Here is a 16,226-nt window from a genome sequence, read left to right as displayed (position 1 = left end):
TCTGGCTTCCTGTCACAGTTGAATGACAAAGCAGTATTAAAGGGCCTGGGGAGGATTATTCTGTGTCTTCTTTTTTTGTTTGTTTGTTTTCTCTTGTGATGTGTTTATGAAGTATTTTTATTGGTACATATTCATTGTACATAGTACTGAGTTTCATAAGGTCTGTGGCTTCCATTTTCAATTGTTTTATAAAATGAAGTTGGAAATTACTCCAGCCATAGGAACGCCTACTAAGTTTCCTACCAGTCCTTCAAGTCAATCACCATTTCATCCACCTTCAAAATTAATTAGGACCCCCAGAAGGTGAGGACGCATGGGTGTCTTCTGCAGCTCAGGCAGGTGAAAGACATCTACAGGGAAGCCTGGGTCCTCATGGCATCCATGGCCTGCTCAGAGCCTTGCAGTGTAAGGCGGGTGGGTGCCATTATGATGAGCAAGTATATGGTGGAGAAAGAAAGAAAGAGATACGGAATGGTTCGTGTGCTGTGGTAAGAGGCAGAACTGGAAAACCGAGGGCAGAGAGGAATGGGCTGACGTTGGTGGTCTGCTTGCCACCCTGGACCAAGACGACATCCTGGCTTGGGCTTCTGCCGGGGACCAAGTCAGGGTCCATGATCCTACCATAGTCAGGGTCTATATTGGTGTCCACAGCCTATGGTGCCAGCAAAGGCCATACAGATGTCCAGGGTCTAGGCCACAACTTGTGGTCATCCTCATGCCCAAGGGCCATGCCACCACCAGGGCCACACCAATCTGAGTGGCCAGCACTGTCACCTGGCGCCATGGTGTCATCTGTGCCAGGGCTGTTGCCAAACACAATGTCTTAGTCTGTGACTCTACTGCAGCCAGGGTTTGTATTGATGTTTGTACCTCCTGTTACCACTGAGTTCTTTACGAATGCCTGGGGTCTGTACAGTCACCTGAGACCATGTTGGTGTCCAAAGGCCTTGCTGAAGCTGGGGTCGTACTGATCTGTGTGGTTTGTGCTGCCACCAGAGCCATAGTGACGTCCTGGCCAAGCTGCCACCAACATTCATGTCTGATCTGTGGTCCTGCTGTAGCCAGGGTCTGTGATGATGTCTATGGCCCATGTTACCACAAGAGGATCATAGGAATCATGTGTATTGAAATCCAAGGGCCCTACCGTGCTGTCCCTGCCCCTCACTGGCCCTAGGATAGCTGTCCTGGCAGCTTGTTGGTCACTGCAGTAGAGAGGTGACCCTGGAACCCATGAGAGAGATGCCCTCCACACACTCAGAAGAGATGGCCCCACTCCTCCCCATGGGCATGGGAGAGGGGCACAGATGGCATGTGTCTAGGAGAGCTGACTGCCACTTGCCTGAGGAGAGCAGTACCAATGGCCAAGACCAACCAACTCAGCGACCATTCAGACCCACATTGTGGACCGTGGGCTGTTCTGCCCTAACATCTATTGCATCTATGACCTGCTGGAGTGTGTGAAGGGACTGGTCCTGGGGAACAGTAACTGCAGGATCTCGGGCAACAGCAGGATATCCCAGAGTTTTGGTGAGGATCCAGTGATGATGGTATGCAGAAGGCTTGAACCAAACCAATGACTCATTGCCATGAACATTTTGTGGGTCAGGCTGGTTGGCCAAAAGGATATACTCTGTGACAAACGTCAGCACCCAATGCCATTAGAATGAATGAAGAGGTTCTGGAAAAACAGATGAGTGAAGTAGGTTTTGTTTCATTTTTAACTGATTTGGGGGGGTCCTTTGAGGGGAATGCTGCAAGGGTGAGGAGAGGATATAGAGGAACAAGGAGGTGAGTGGGATTAGGGTTCAGGATGTGAAATTCCCAAGGAATCAATGAAGAATTATGTTATTAAAATGATATAACCCACAAAAAATTAGTTCAAAAATCTCTCCATTCCTACATAACTATGCAAGTAAGTTAGAGAGTTAAATCCATGAGAGAATAATATATCGTTTTCTTCTAAACAAAAGAGCATATCACCAAATGTGTTACATGAATGAGAGGGCATTCCTAAAGATTGCTTTTCCCTGGCAGTCATGATGTAAATCTCCTCTTCAGTTGGGCTCCATTCAAATTTCATGTTTCCTGGGAAACTTACAATTCATCATGTATATTTCACTTGTAGACAAACGTAACATTAAAGCTTTTTGCTTGTCTTTTTAAGCAGTAAACTACCTTAACAAATGCATTGTGTAATGGTTCTCAACCTGTGGGTTGTGACCCCTTTGGGGATCACATATCAGATATTTGCATTATGACTCATAAGACTAGCAAAATTACAGTTACAAAGTATCAATAAAATGATTTTATGGTTGGGGGTCACTACAACATGAGTAACTGCACTAAAGGGTCACAACATTAGAAAGGTTGAGAACGGCTGACATACTCAATGGATGCATTTTGAAAGCTGTCCAGAATATCTCAAAATAGCTTTAAAATCATTTTACAATTTAATTTTTAGGAGATTTGTAATCTGCAACAAGCCAGTTCCATAGTCAAAAATATTAAAGAAACACAAACCACAAGTTTTAAATACAATATTAACAAGCTGAGTTCAACCTATTCCCAAAATAGACTATAGCCAGAAGCCCAGACAACTATGGATGGCATGCAAGCCCCTTAGGTATAGAAAAACTAGATGAAAATGTATGTGCAGACAGCACAATTCAATGAAGTTAGTTTAAAAAGAACTCTGGAAACAAATGCCCTTGTAATGGATGATCATTTTTGCATGTACAGATATATGTAACATATTGACTTTCTCCTACTTTCAGAGAATAGAAGTAACTGTGTCACTATTTGTTATTGTCCCAAGAGTTGAAAACACATATCAATTTAGCATATATCATTGACTTTCAGGTAATCAGCCCCAAGAAGTTATCTCTCCATGCATATGGGGAGTTAGAAAATCTTCAAAGAAGTTTACAAACTCCAGTTGAATTTCATAGTCATGAGTTTATAAAAAAAAGCACAAAATAGGTTCAGTTGCCTTGTTGGGCTCATTCTGTAAATTGAACTTGGAAACTGGAAGTTCAATCTCTGTCAGGATCCAACCCAATATTTGAAGGCTTCTTCATTGTCTCTGTGTCTGCAATGAAACACTATTTACTGGACAGGACCATGGCACACATGAACTTACAACTGCTATGTCTATATGTGTAAGACCTACACAAAAACAAGTCAGTCAAAATCCCAGCAGGGACAAGGGAGGTGCTCTTGAGGTCTCACTCCCAGCGGCAACTCTACTGCTGACTGGGAAAGAAAAGAAAGTTCCTTTCAGGGATGCTGTGCCTGTGAGGCTCTGTATGCCCAGGAGATGGTCCCATGCCCATGTACATACTGGCAGTGTTAAGAGGACTCTGTGGGTTTAAAAGGGTGGGAAAAAGAGAGATAAAGAATCTGGAATTGGGAAGGCCAAGTGGTGGGGAGAATAAGGGAGGAAACGGAGAGGAGAGAATTTGTTTAAAACACATTCATTATATGCATGCGTGAAATTATCAGTAGAGAGAAAAAAGAAATGCCTGCCAGGCTGTTCCACAGCAGCTAAATCCCCACAGTCAATATTCTAGCCTTTCTGTTTCTCTACATCCTGAAACTTGTCATTCTACAATAATATTTTGAAAATGCAAACCCAGTAAGACATGTCCCTCAACCTTTTAAGGTTAAAAAAAAGATCCTTTGCCATGCCTACAAGGTCTAACATTCTTTGGCTGCCTTCTCATCTCTATCCACTAACACTCCCTTCCTTCAGACTCTAAGAAGCAGTGCACAGGTCCTTGTTAATATTAAAAGCACTCTGAGTACAAGAGACCTCATACCTGCTGTTACCTTGGAGCTCAGGCTTGTCTCCTGCCAGCAAAAATCTCTGTTAAAATAGACATGCTTGGGAGAATCTTCCAGGGAATACTAGAGAAAGAAAGGGCCTAGAGAGTCACACATACACCCTCTAACACCCCAAATCTCATCAGTTAAATTCATTTCCTTCATAACCTTCAGATCAAAACTTCATTGTATACACATGTACTGTCTTTGTCTACTAGAATGTGAGCTTCGTGGATGTGGGGCTTATGTCATGTTTGTGCTCACGGCTACATCTCCAGTCACCAAAGAGTGTCTGCAGCAGAATAAATACACACATTCATCACTCATGATCAATGACTTAATAAGTGAGTGAACAATGAATCCCAGACCCAGATAAGATTGTGGGTCATGAATGTAAATACTAAGTTCCATTAGGCACCAGATGTGTTTTGTTTTGAGTCAGGATCTCATTGTAGAACTCACTGTAGCACTCAGTCTGACTTCAAACTCATGGTGGTGCCCCCCCAAATCTCTTAAGTATTGAAATTATAGGCACAAGACACCATACATGCTAAACACAAGGAATTGTAGATGGTGGGACTTTATTCAGGGAGTGGTGGGAGTATGAAATGGGTAGCAAACTTGAGACACAGATTCAAGTTCCTGTGAGCTTAGCTAAGTGCTTTTCTGTTCATCTTGAAAGCTACAGTTGTATCACCAGACCCTGGAGAATTTTAAACAAATATGTAGTTACACCTGATGAGATTTTACAAAGGCAGCTACGTTCAGACTAAAAGTCAAAAATCAGAGTAAGAGATGTGAAAATAACTGTGAATACAAGAGAAGAAAGAGAAGGACTTGGGCACAGAGCTGATAGTGCAACAAAATGATCCCTGGTGCTTGCTGACTGACATATCCCAGGTGTGCTTGGTGACCCAGCACATATTCAAAGTGCAAGACATACAGAGTGAAAAAAAACCGCACTAAGGTCTGAGCCTTGTCAAAAAATAGTGTTGCAGTTCACCAGAAGAAAAGGGAGAAAGGGGGGAGGAATAAGATTTGGGTTCTAGAAGAGCTTGCTTCATGTTTTCATGATATTAAAAGTCAAGTAGGTATATGAACCTCAAATCCAGCCAAAGGGGGAAAATGGGGAAGAAAGAAGACAAGGGAAAGAGATACGATATGGGAGGAATGGAAGGGAGGAGAGGACAGCAGAGGGGGGAGGAAAAGAAAAGAATGGGAGAACAGAGGAGGGGAGGGAAATGAAAGGGAAAGGAGAGGAGGGGAGGGAAGAAAAAGGGAGGGAAGATGGGAGGAGGGGAGAGGAGGGAGGGAAAAGGAGCAGAGAGGACAGGACAGGACAGGAGGACTTGATTGGAGAACCAGGCTTTATATTCAAGGGGAAAGTTGGTGGATTTTTTAAGAAATGCCAGTGAGAGTTTAAGCCATGATATGAGTGTGGTAACAGAGGAGGCAAATGCACAAGTATCAAAGAAGTACCTGGAGATAATGTCAGAAAGACAATCTAGACCATGCTGGTAGACCAGAAGTCTAGAGGTGGATGTGTTTAACAGGATACTTAAGCCTGGAAGCCTTCACTGACTTTGCCTTTAATTCATACCGTGAATGTCTAATATGCATCTAAAATTCAATGATGAGCACACAATGATGAGCACACAGAAAATAGTCCCTCCAACTATGACCAGGATATAAATCTAAAATGTTCATTTCCTGCCCTGATACCACTAGAAAACTGCCTGCATTTCATGAGACATTGTGGCATATTTATTCTAAGAATAAATTTTCCATGTAATTTACATGTGTACTGCATAAAGTAGTCACAAGTTATTGTACCCATTTATCATCTTCAGTTAAGGGACTTTTTCAAAAAATAGAACCAGACAACATTCTGTGTGAAACTAAGTTCTTTCTCCACTTAACTGACATATCTAGTGCAGAACACCGACGCTTGATTTGTTCAGAGGCCAGCATGGGTCTGGTCGTGACACAGGTGGAAATGCTCAAGGAGCAAGCCGACCAAGGGCTATGATAGATGAAATGCTAGCATTCATGCTTCACTAACCAAGGCCAGGCGTGCAGCCATCTACAGCCAGAGCTCCGTGTAGAATTCCCCAGGGTTTTATGTCCACTATGTTCTCATTTGAAATGTTTTTATAGCAATGATAAACGGACTCCAAATAGAAAGGCTTCAGAACACATGGTCTCTGTTACTGGAGTACGTTCAGATGTGTTTCTGTTGTAAATATGCACCCTGGTTCTTCTTATTGTTCTCTGGGGTCATTAAAAGCACATGAAGAAACATGGAGACAGAGAGAGAGTCAAGGGCTGATTAACCCCAGCAAGTAAAACACCATTCAATGGAAGACCAGGTATGTTCTAATTGTCTGAAACCCATTCTGGCAGGAATTTCCAGGCTCCTACCCACAGATTTCATGGGTTTCACTGAGGCTGATACAACAGTATTCAGAGCAGCCTCCTCCAGGATTTTGTTGCTCTACCCTGGGGAAAAATAAGACTTCAGTAGGATCGCTCTAACAGCCTTTCATAAATTCAAACCGTTACACCAAATGCTAACCAAGATTAGAGGAATCTAGGATCAATGAGCCTAGGGCATATGTACTCTCAAGACACAGCTTGAGGAGACCTAGAAAAATGGGCATGGCAGACAGCAGCAGAGCCATGCTGGAATCCAACTGGCAAGGGATCCCTGATCTCCCCGTAGTCCCTGTTCTCTGGCATTATAACACTGGTTTTGCAGAATTGTTTTAATAATTAGAAATAAAGGCCATGTTCACTGCTTAGCACTTTGCCTGAGAGTTCATGGTAGCTCCTAATCTAGTCTATCACTCTGGAACCAAATCAGATACTCAGCAATAGTTCTACTAGTAATAAGCATTTCTCAAATTGTTGGTGGCAATATATGACATACTCTCTTCAACATGAAATCCAACCTGAGGATGATCCAGTAAAGATAAAAACACAAATGTCCCTTGGTAGTCTTAAGTGGGAAAGTAGACTTTAAAAACTTAGTTTCTCTCTGTTTTTTTTCTCCTTTTCTCTCCTTTCTTCCCTTGGTCTCTTCTCTCTATGTTATAATTCTCTCTCTGTCTCTGTCTCTGTCTCTGTCTCTCTCTCTCTCTCTCTCTCACACACACACACACACACACACACACACATCACAACTGTGCAGTCAGCAAGTGAGCTGGTATTAACGCGGCAGCCACTTCAGCACAGGATCTGGTGGGCAGAAGAGGGCCCTGCTTCCACCACGAAGCTTCAACTCATGTTCCCCAGCATCCTAATGATCCCCTTGATTGTCATTAGTTAATTCAGAACAAACAGTGGGAAAACTCAATGCCAATTCAGAGCAGACTACCAAATGAACTTGAGGTGAACCATCCCACTGTCTCAAGGAGTGAGAGGGTGAAGGAGCAAAACAATCCAGGCTCCTGCCAAGGCAGAGGGTAGACAAAGCATGGATTTCAGTGTGGCTAATTCCCCAGGAGAGATTTCGCAAGGGCCCAAATCTTCCAAAGCATGAGAATCACATGGGCTTTTACCAAAGAGGAAGTCAGACACAATGTAGGGAAGGGCTTGGGAGTATTGGCTGACTGCCCAGGCTACTGAATGTGTTGGTTTGTCCAACCAGCCCAACAAGTACATGCAAATACAGTTACAGGGAAAAGCAGAGCTAAGAGAGATGAAGCCATAAACAATAGGGATGGAAGGTTCTCCTTCGCAGTCTACTGTTGAAGAAGGAGGATGAAAGGAAGTATTGGCTTCCCAGTCCAACAGATCTCAGACCCAAAATCACTGACAAACAGCCTAGTGCCCCGCTCGGTATGGTAGATTTTAAAGAACACATCCTTTCCCTGAAATGAGCCCAGTGTCTCATAGGGAATGTAAATGTCATCCTCAGGAAAAGGCATCCTAATGGAAATACGTGTCTCTCAAAATTGAGATACATGTTTTTGTTCACTGTTTAGTCTCCAGGACCTGCCACCCACTGCCAGGTGTTTGGCTAAGTAGAAGGCAAGTTACATTCAAAATAATGTTATATTGACCATATGTAAGATCTGAGGTCAGAGCATATAAATCAAAAGTATAACACTTCCCCTGGCATTTGAAGACCTGGTTTGATTCCCTACCATCAGACAAAAAATAATAAAAGTTAAATAAGGAGAAAGATTAATGTAGAAACAGTTGGACAGTTGAGTTTTCCCAGAAAAAAAGTTTAAAAAAATAATAGGATGTTATAGACAAAAGAAAATATTCCAGAGAGAAGGGACAGTATAAGACTGTGTGTGTATAAGTATGAAAGAAATTAGAACCCCATGTGTTGATCTGAGTTACAGTTTCTTAATGTGTGGTCTACAGACCACCCACAATGGATTTTGACTTTACAATTTAATTTGAATCTCTTGAATGGAGGACCCAGAAATTTACATTTCTAATAAGCATCTAATCTGTTTTAATGTATATAAAAATTGATCTGGCTAAGGGGAAAGACAAATTTAACCAAATGTATACTCTTTCCTTAACAGCAGTCACACACACACACACACACACACACACACACACACACACACACACACAAATGGTAGGTAGGGAGAGGGGAAGAAAATTAAGATGGAAAGAAGGAAGTTATTTTAAGTACTATATAGAGGACTTCAGTAAAGGACTCTGAGTCCTCTCTACCTGCTCCTCTGTGCAGTGACTGCTGAACTGTGCTGACACCAAATAGGACATCTGTGGACTGTGTCGAACAGTTGAAGTTTCTCAAAGCCATTTATTAGCAGTTTGGCTCTATCCTAAGAACAATGAAACACTAGTGTAGCTTCTTAATAAAGACATTGTCTGTTTCAACCTCTCAGCCTACCATGTACCCATAGAAGAGAGGGGGATTCCTTTTGGACAGGATTTCCATCACTGACATTCCCAGCCCCTCCCCTTCCTGTCATTAACAATCCTTAAAAGCATTTCTTACTTCACCTCTCCATCTACTAGCCTTCAAACCATGGCAGACTCGCTTTGTCCACACTGTTGACAGGGCTCTGGACCCTCCAGTAACTTCGTAATTGCCTGGTCTGTCAATCATTCTGTGGTGCTTGCCTTCTCTCCTTGAACTTTTCTTCTGGAAGTTACTGGTTAGTACTGTAAACCTCATTCGAGTTCCTCTTATTTTCCTGTACTCTAAATGCACTCTATTGTTCCTCATTTTCAAAGTCAATGAACATCTGTTCATGCCTTGAATACCTAATTTCTGTGAGCAAGTTCATTCAGCATCTGCTACTATTGTCTGGGTCCAAGAATTACCCTAATATTTAGAAGCTTGAAAACACCCATTTTATTATGCTCCCACACACTATGGGGTAAGAATCTGGAAAGAGTACACAGCAAGAATGGGTCCTCTTCATTCAAAACATCTGAAACTAAGCTAAGGGGACTCAAGGCTTGAGCAACTTATAGGCAAGCCATGTGTGTTGGACAAAATGTGTGCAATCCCAGATAGTTCTATCTAGAAACCCTAATCTCAATGTAGTGGTACTAAGAGTACTAAGGCATAGAAACTGTAAGGTGAAAATGAGTTTAGATTAGGTTTGTGGATGTAGGGGGGCATCACATTGAAATTAGTGTCCTTGGAAAAAGAGAGAGTAGAGCAAAAGATACAGGTTACAGTGATGGGGATGTCCTTCTGTATATATGTTCCTCTTATTGGTTGCTGAATATAACACTGTTTGGCCAATCTGGAGGCAGGAAGATAGGCAGGGCTAGGAGATGAGGAGAATTCTGGGAAAGGTAAGCAGAGAGAGACCTCAAGGAGACGCCATGTAGCCGAGGAAGGAGTATCATGTCTGCACCCTTCTTCAGTAAGATAAGACCACGTGAAAATGTACAAATTTGTAGAAATGGGTTAACAATTAAGACAAAGTTAGCCAATAAGAAGCCCTAGCCATTGAGTCTAAGAAGGGCAGCAGGACCTGGCAGGACAAGAACCTCTAGTTACAGTACAGCAAAAGCAAGCCAAGAGGAGGTCCCTCAACAGACACAGGATATTCAAGTACCTTGTCTTGAACTCCCAGACTCCGGAAATAGAACTTAGTATTTTGTTATGTTCCCCTGTCAATGGTATTTTCGTCATAACAGCCCAAATGGATTAAGACAGACTGGAGAGAGGAATCTTTATTGGTGTTCAGTACCTAGTCTGGAGTGACCAAGATGTGTTCCAACATGTGATCTCTTCATGCAGCCTAGGCTTCCCTGAAGCTCACTAGCTTGGGACTGGAGGCAGGGATGTTATAATTAACAGGAAGCAGCTGCATGGTATCGTCTGACTTAGCCTCAGAGTCACACAGTATCATTTTTACCTGTAACATATGAGTCACACATCTATGTGAGTTCAAAGTGAGGGGACATACACACCATCCCTTGAAATGAAGATTAATATGCAACAGCTTTGTACAAGACATCTGACATCCATGGCATACATGACTTCACAATATTCATCTCAAGCTTGGCTCTAGATTTATATTTCCAACTGATTATTGTTGTTGTTGTTTTTGTTATTTTATTTAAAAAACAGGATAGAATTATAGGCACTCGTTAAGAGGAAGACACTTGTTAAGAGTTCTAAGTATTGATATGTATTAAATCATACAAACCCCACAATAATACTAGCAGGCCAAAACTATTATCATTGCTACTTGAAAATATTTTTAAATTATTTCCATTGGTATATAATAATTGTACACAATTACAAGAGACTGTAATGTATGTATGTTTTCAACATATAATGATCATCTCAAACAGTCATTGCTTGCTTTGGAAGCACCAAAATCCTTTCATATGGCTATTTTGAAACATATAATAAGCCATTATTAAATGTAGTTACCCAATTATGTTATTGAATACTAGAACTTCTTTCCTTATCTGTTTCTTTGTTCTCTTGTTTGTTTGTTTGTTTTTTACCCAATCACCATTTCCATTCTCCATTCCTAACTTCTTTAAGCTACTCTTCTATTCTCTACTTCCATGAGGTCAGCCTATATAGTTTCCACATCTGAGTGAGGACATATGGTAATTGTCTTTCTATACTTGTCATCAATTTTAAATAGATGTTAAAAATGCACATTAAGGTCACCCAGAAAACACAATGAAGCTATTCTATGACCTGAGCAATCTGTTTCCAAATCTTAGTCTTTTAACCAGGAAACTACCTGGCACAGATCTTCCAAAGGCATTTCACAATCAGTACAATCAAAACAGTTTTAATATAATATTTCCCAATTAAAATAGAAATATCATACTGTATTTCTTACATATTCTCTTCTGACTGAAAATTCTACCATTCATGTAAAGTCCAAACAACAGGTTGAGAACCAACCAAATCTCCTATCCTATCCAAATCCCCATGTGAAATTTGTCCCCAAACTATTTCAATAGACCTCTTAAGAATTCCCAGTCTCCCACTATTTCCCATCGTGGGCATCCCATGAACATTGACCCCTGTACTAATGTATTGAGTTTCATCTGGACACTTGCTTTGTGGTGGTTTGAATGAAATGGTCCCCAAAGGGAGTGGCACTATTAGGAGGTGTGGCCTTGTCAGGTTAGGATGGCCTTGTTGGAGGAAGTGTGCCACTACGGAAGTGGACTTTGAGGTCCCATATATGCTCAAGCCATGCCCAGTGAGACAACCACTTTCTGTTGCCTGCAAGTGAGGATGTAGGACTCTCAGCTCCTTCTCCAGCACCGTATCTGCCTGCACACTGCCATGTCCCACCATGTGGTAATGGACTAAACCTCTGAACTGTAAGCTATCAAATTAAATGTTTTCTTTTATAAGAGCTGCCATAGTCATGGTGTCTTTTCACAGCAATAGAAACCCTAACTAAGACATGTTTCCTATCTCCTTCTCTGATGATATCTAAGTATAAAATTGATCATTATACCCACTGCTTAAAACTCTTCAAAGACTTCTAATGGAATACACTAAAAATGTTGTGCACCATGCAAAATCCCCTCTGATGTGGCCTCTGGGTAACTGACCACCTGTGCTCTGTCTCTGACATTTGTCAACCGCTAGCTATGACAAATGACTTGCACCTTCCTAACTTACCATGCTTCTTGCCTCCCCATATATATACTATGTTTTCCCTCCTAATCTTGTCCCAGTTCAGCCACTTGGAAAACTGTTACTTTTAAAATAGATAGCTAAGCAGACATGAGCAGGAGGGAGGAGGTGGTTGAGGATACTCTCCCCTTTTGAGACTGTGTACAATACGATTGGGTTAGGAAGCAGATGTCAGGTAACCAGAGAAATCATAGTACATCCTGGTATCTTTGTCTTATGATGGTTAAAATTACCCTGTGTGACTTGATAGCTACAATTAGGTTCTTCCAACCATATCGTAAATTCAGATTCCAAGGCACTTTCATGATGACTATCCATACCCATCAAAGAACATCTTGATAGTCAGAGAAAGAAAAACCACTGGGATATCTTCACCCCAGAGCATATATCCTAGTGTGGGGCAAATATTGTACCCAAGGGGAAGAACTTAGTGATGACACCAGAAGAAGGAAGGAACCACAGAAATCTTTTTAAAATCTACAATGCAGGATTCATCGGGTCACTATCACCTTTCAAGTCAGCTCCATTCATCTTTCCCTGGAATATTTTGCTTTGCTTTGCTTTGCCAAATAGACATCTGCTTAAACTGCCTATGTCTCTTGGCTTAATTATTTCCTTGATAAAGACAAGAACTGAGGAGAATCCTGGCATGGTGGTACAGGCTGCAATCTGAGTACTTGGGATTCTGAGGCCCAGGGTTGTTGGGAGTTGGGCTATACCTGTGTCAGCCAGGTACATACAAGACTACATTTCAAAAAGCTAAAAGAAACAAAAGAATAAGACTTTGCCCAACAGTGTTGCCCACCCACAGCGAGCCTGACAGAGCATGTCTTGACATCTTTCCCAAGGACAGTTGATTATGACGCTCTTATTCCATCACACTGGTTCAATAGTGGCACAGAAGATGTGGGAGAAACCAACAGATACCTGATTGGACTTAAGGACCATTCCATGAGATGAAACTCATGCCTGACGCTACCTGGGTGGCTGAGAACCTGAGACCAGATAAGCCATGGGCCTAAGGAAAATGGAATACTGCTGTTCTGCTAAAGGAGCATAGCGATATAATGACTCCTGACAACATTGTCCTCTTCTCATAGATCAGTGTCTTGCTGAGCCACCACCAGAGAGGCTTCCTTCTGCAGTGTATGGGAACAAATGCAGAGACCCACAGCCAAACAATGTGCAGAGAGTGAGAGACACCGAAGTCAAAAGATGGTGTTGTGTGTCCTCCTCTATAATTCTCTTCCTATTCCTTTGAGGCAGAGTCTCTCCCTGAACCTGGTGATAATGTCTACTTGATAGGCTCAGAGCCAACAAGTTCAAGCAAGCCATTCTCTCATCTCTGCCTGCCTTAGAGCTTGGGTTGCAGGCCTTAGCCGATGACCAACTTGTTAAGTGGATGCTGGGACCTGAACTCCAGTCCTCTTGACTGCACAGCAAATGCTTCCGTCCAATGTTCTCTCATCTCAAATCACAACTGGTTAAGCTATGTGTTGTAACCTCATATGGGTTTCATGAGATGAAATGGGCAGATCATCAAAGAAAGCAACATTAAAGGTATCTGAATACTTGATGCCCCAAAATTAGTGAAAAAGCGAGCATGTCATGAACCTGAAGTGTTTCTGGAAGGGCTGCTCTGTGTTGCAACTCCTGACTGCACAATAGTCTTGGGTCTGAACACACATGCCATCATGCCATGCAACACTAATAAAGGCTTCCTGAAACACCTCTGCTCAGCTTGAGTGTATTGTGTGCTGTCAGTTGCAGTGTCTTTACTCTACAAAAAAACTTTCTGCTTTTAGAGAAGCATCGAATCACAGAAAACAAAAGCTTTTAATTTTTTTCTATCATCATTCTTAGTCTATCACTACAAAACACTGTTCTGTCCTTTCCTCATACCTGTCTGTAACTTCAATTCCAGGGCTTCTAACACCCTCACACAGACATACATGCAGTAAAAACACCAATTAACATATATATACATATGTGTGTGTGTGTGTGTGTGTGTGTGTGTGTGTCGCCTAAGTCACAGGCTCAAACAACACAAAAAGTACTAAATGATTTTTGGCTTGAAATTAGCACAGAATGTTCATACTTTCTGGCATGGCCCTAAACGTGTCAGAACATTTGTGTCATCCAACCCAACATATTCATAGGAAGTGATGTTCTAAGCATGAACAATTATAAAAGCAAAATGGTGTTATGAAAAACATATAGTCTATGCCCAGCAGTATCAAAAATTCAAGCTGGGTTCAAACGTTTATGTAAAAAATAAACAAGTACATCCATCTCGTTATCATGTAAACTTGCTTTTCTCCTTAAGAGTGTATGCACACCAAAGAATTGTTTACAAGTAGATTTCTTTACTTTATGATTTATTATCAATAAATGTTTGGTTTTTATACCTACTTTACATATCATTATGTATGTGTATGTATGTTATATATATGTATATTGCATGTATGGATATGTATGTGTATGTGTGTATGTATATTCAAATTAATATAAAATTTCTTGGACAAAAAATGAGTGATTAGTGAAAGAGTTTAAGAAGCTCTGATTCAATGGCACCAAATATTTGCTACAAAGATGAAGAAGTAGAGTGTAACCAACCTGTCCTATACCCCAGTTCATTAGATAGGTATAAACAAATGGTAATGACAATTACACAATATCAACTTGTCTCATTTTTTGCAACAACGGTGAGTGTGCACACTTGTGTGTGCATGAGTGTGTGTGTTTGTGTGTCTGTGTCTGTGTCTGTGTGTGTTTATGTGAAAACCTAGCCAGTGACTGACAGAGGAAATGTGTTCTGCAATCATTAGCCCATCCAAAGTAGACAAAAATCAAAAGAATATATTGTTTATTTTACTGATAATTCAACATAGGTGGGGCACTGGGAAACACCTAAAACAGAACAATCACCTATCCCGAGACCTGTGCAACCCACAATATCGGGTAAAGTGATGCCATTCTTGATTCTGGGACCCACACTTTCTCAGACTGTGCCACTCTGTTTACAGATTCCTGACTTTCCTTTCTCTTTTCTCCAAGTGTATCCGAGCAGAACGCTCTATTGAAAGTGCCCTGCTCTCCTGTGGCACTGTGGCCCTATGCTATTGAACTTTAAGTCCAAGACCCTCCTTGGGTTTTTGAGCATCTCATGCTTCTCTTTCCACATCCTTGCACCCACAGCGGCAGATGTGCTTGAGTCCATCCTGCAACCGGTGCAGGATGCTGCCTGCCCTCCCCTGACAACCTCTACCTCTGTACCAGGCAGACTGGAGTTGAGCCGATCTGGATCGTTTCCTTCTCCTCTTCCGTTTGTTAGCTATGTGATCCTCTGGGAGCTAGTCTGATTCAGAGACTTTATTCCACAGCCTAAGAGATGACACTAACCATAGCAATTTGCTGAACTTGTGAAGACAAACAAAGACATCGGTAAAGCAATACTTACCATACCAGGACCTGTTTCGGAGGCCGTCAATGAATAGTCACCCTTTCTGTCCTTCCCCCCAGTCTGAGTGTCCTTTGGGTCCCTTTATTCGAATTCCTGTAGACACCCTCATTTTGGTTCTAGCACCCAGACTGAGAGCTTCAACTGCTACATTCTCACACTTGCCCCTATGTATCAAACGGTCGTGTCCAACCTGCAGACCCTGGGCTGTCCACCTGTCGCTGAAGACAGCTATGAATGTAGCCCAAACTCAAATGCAAAACTTGCCTAACCCACTATTGTGAGATTTGGGGAGAGAGATAACAGGGCACTAGAACGGGTAATTGCAAGCATAAAACATCACAGATAGCAAATGTCTATGTCACAAGGTGAGACATGTCTGGTTAGGCACAGATAATTTACTTGATTATTTTTAATGCTGTGCAGGGCAGTACTCATAAACATTTCATTTTATTGTCACCTAATTCTCACAATACTCCTACAAGTAGAACAGTTACTCCCGTTTTACAGATGAAGAAATGAAGACTTTTACTTGACCAAAAGCTAGAACGTAAGAAAATACTAACGCACTCAAAACTGCCTGGATGTGCTTGTGTTTAGTTTTATTTTCACTGAAAGCACGGAGGCTGTGGTTTGAAGGCTTGTAACTTCCCAGTAAAGTGCACTGCTGAGCGAGTAGACGATAAACAGGACAGGTGCTACTTAAGGGAGCTATGGAAGCTGAAACCTGAAGCCTCTCTGGGCGGGGAGAGTTCTGGACGACTGCACCCAGCTAGAAGTTCCTCTGGCCAGGCGCTGTCTCTCACTTCC

This window comes from Mesocricetus auratus, unplaced genomic scaffold (assembly GCF_017639785.1).
Source record: "Mesocricetus auratus isolate SY011 unplaced genomic scaffold, BCM_Maur_2.0 Super-Scaffold_100026, whole genome shotgun sequence".
Lineage (NCBI taxonomy): Eukaryota > Metazoa > Chordata > Mammalia > Rodentia > Cricetidae > Mesocricetus > Mesocricetus auratus.
The sequence above is the reverse complement of the archived record's forward strand: the minus strand, read 5'-3'. Positions refer to the sequence as shown.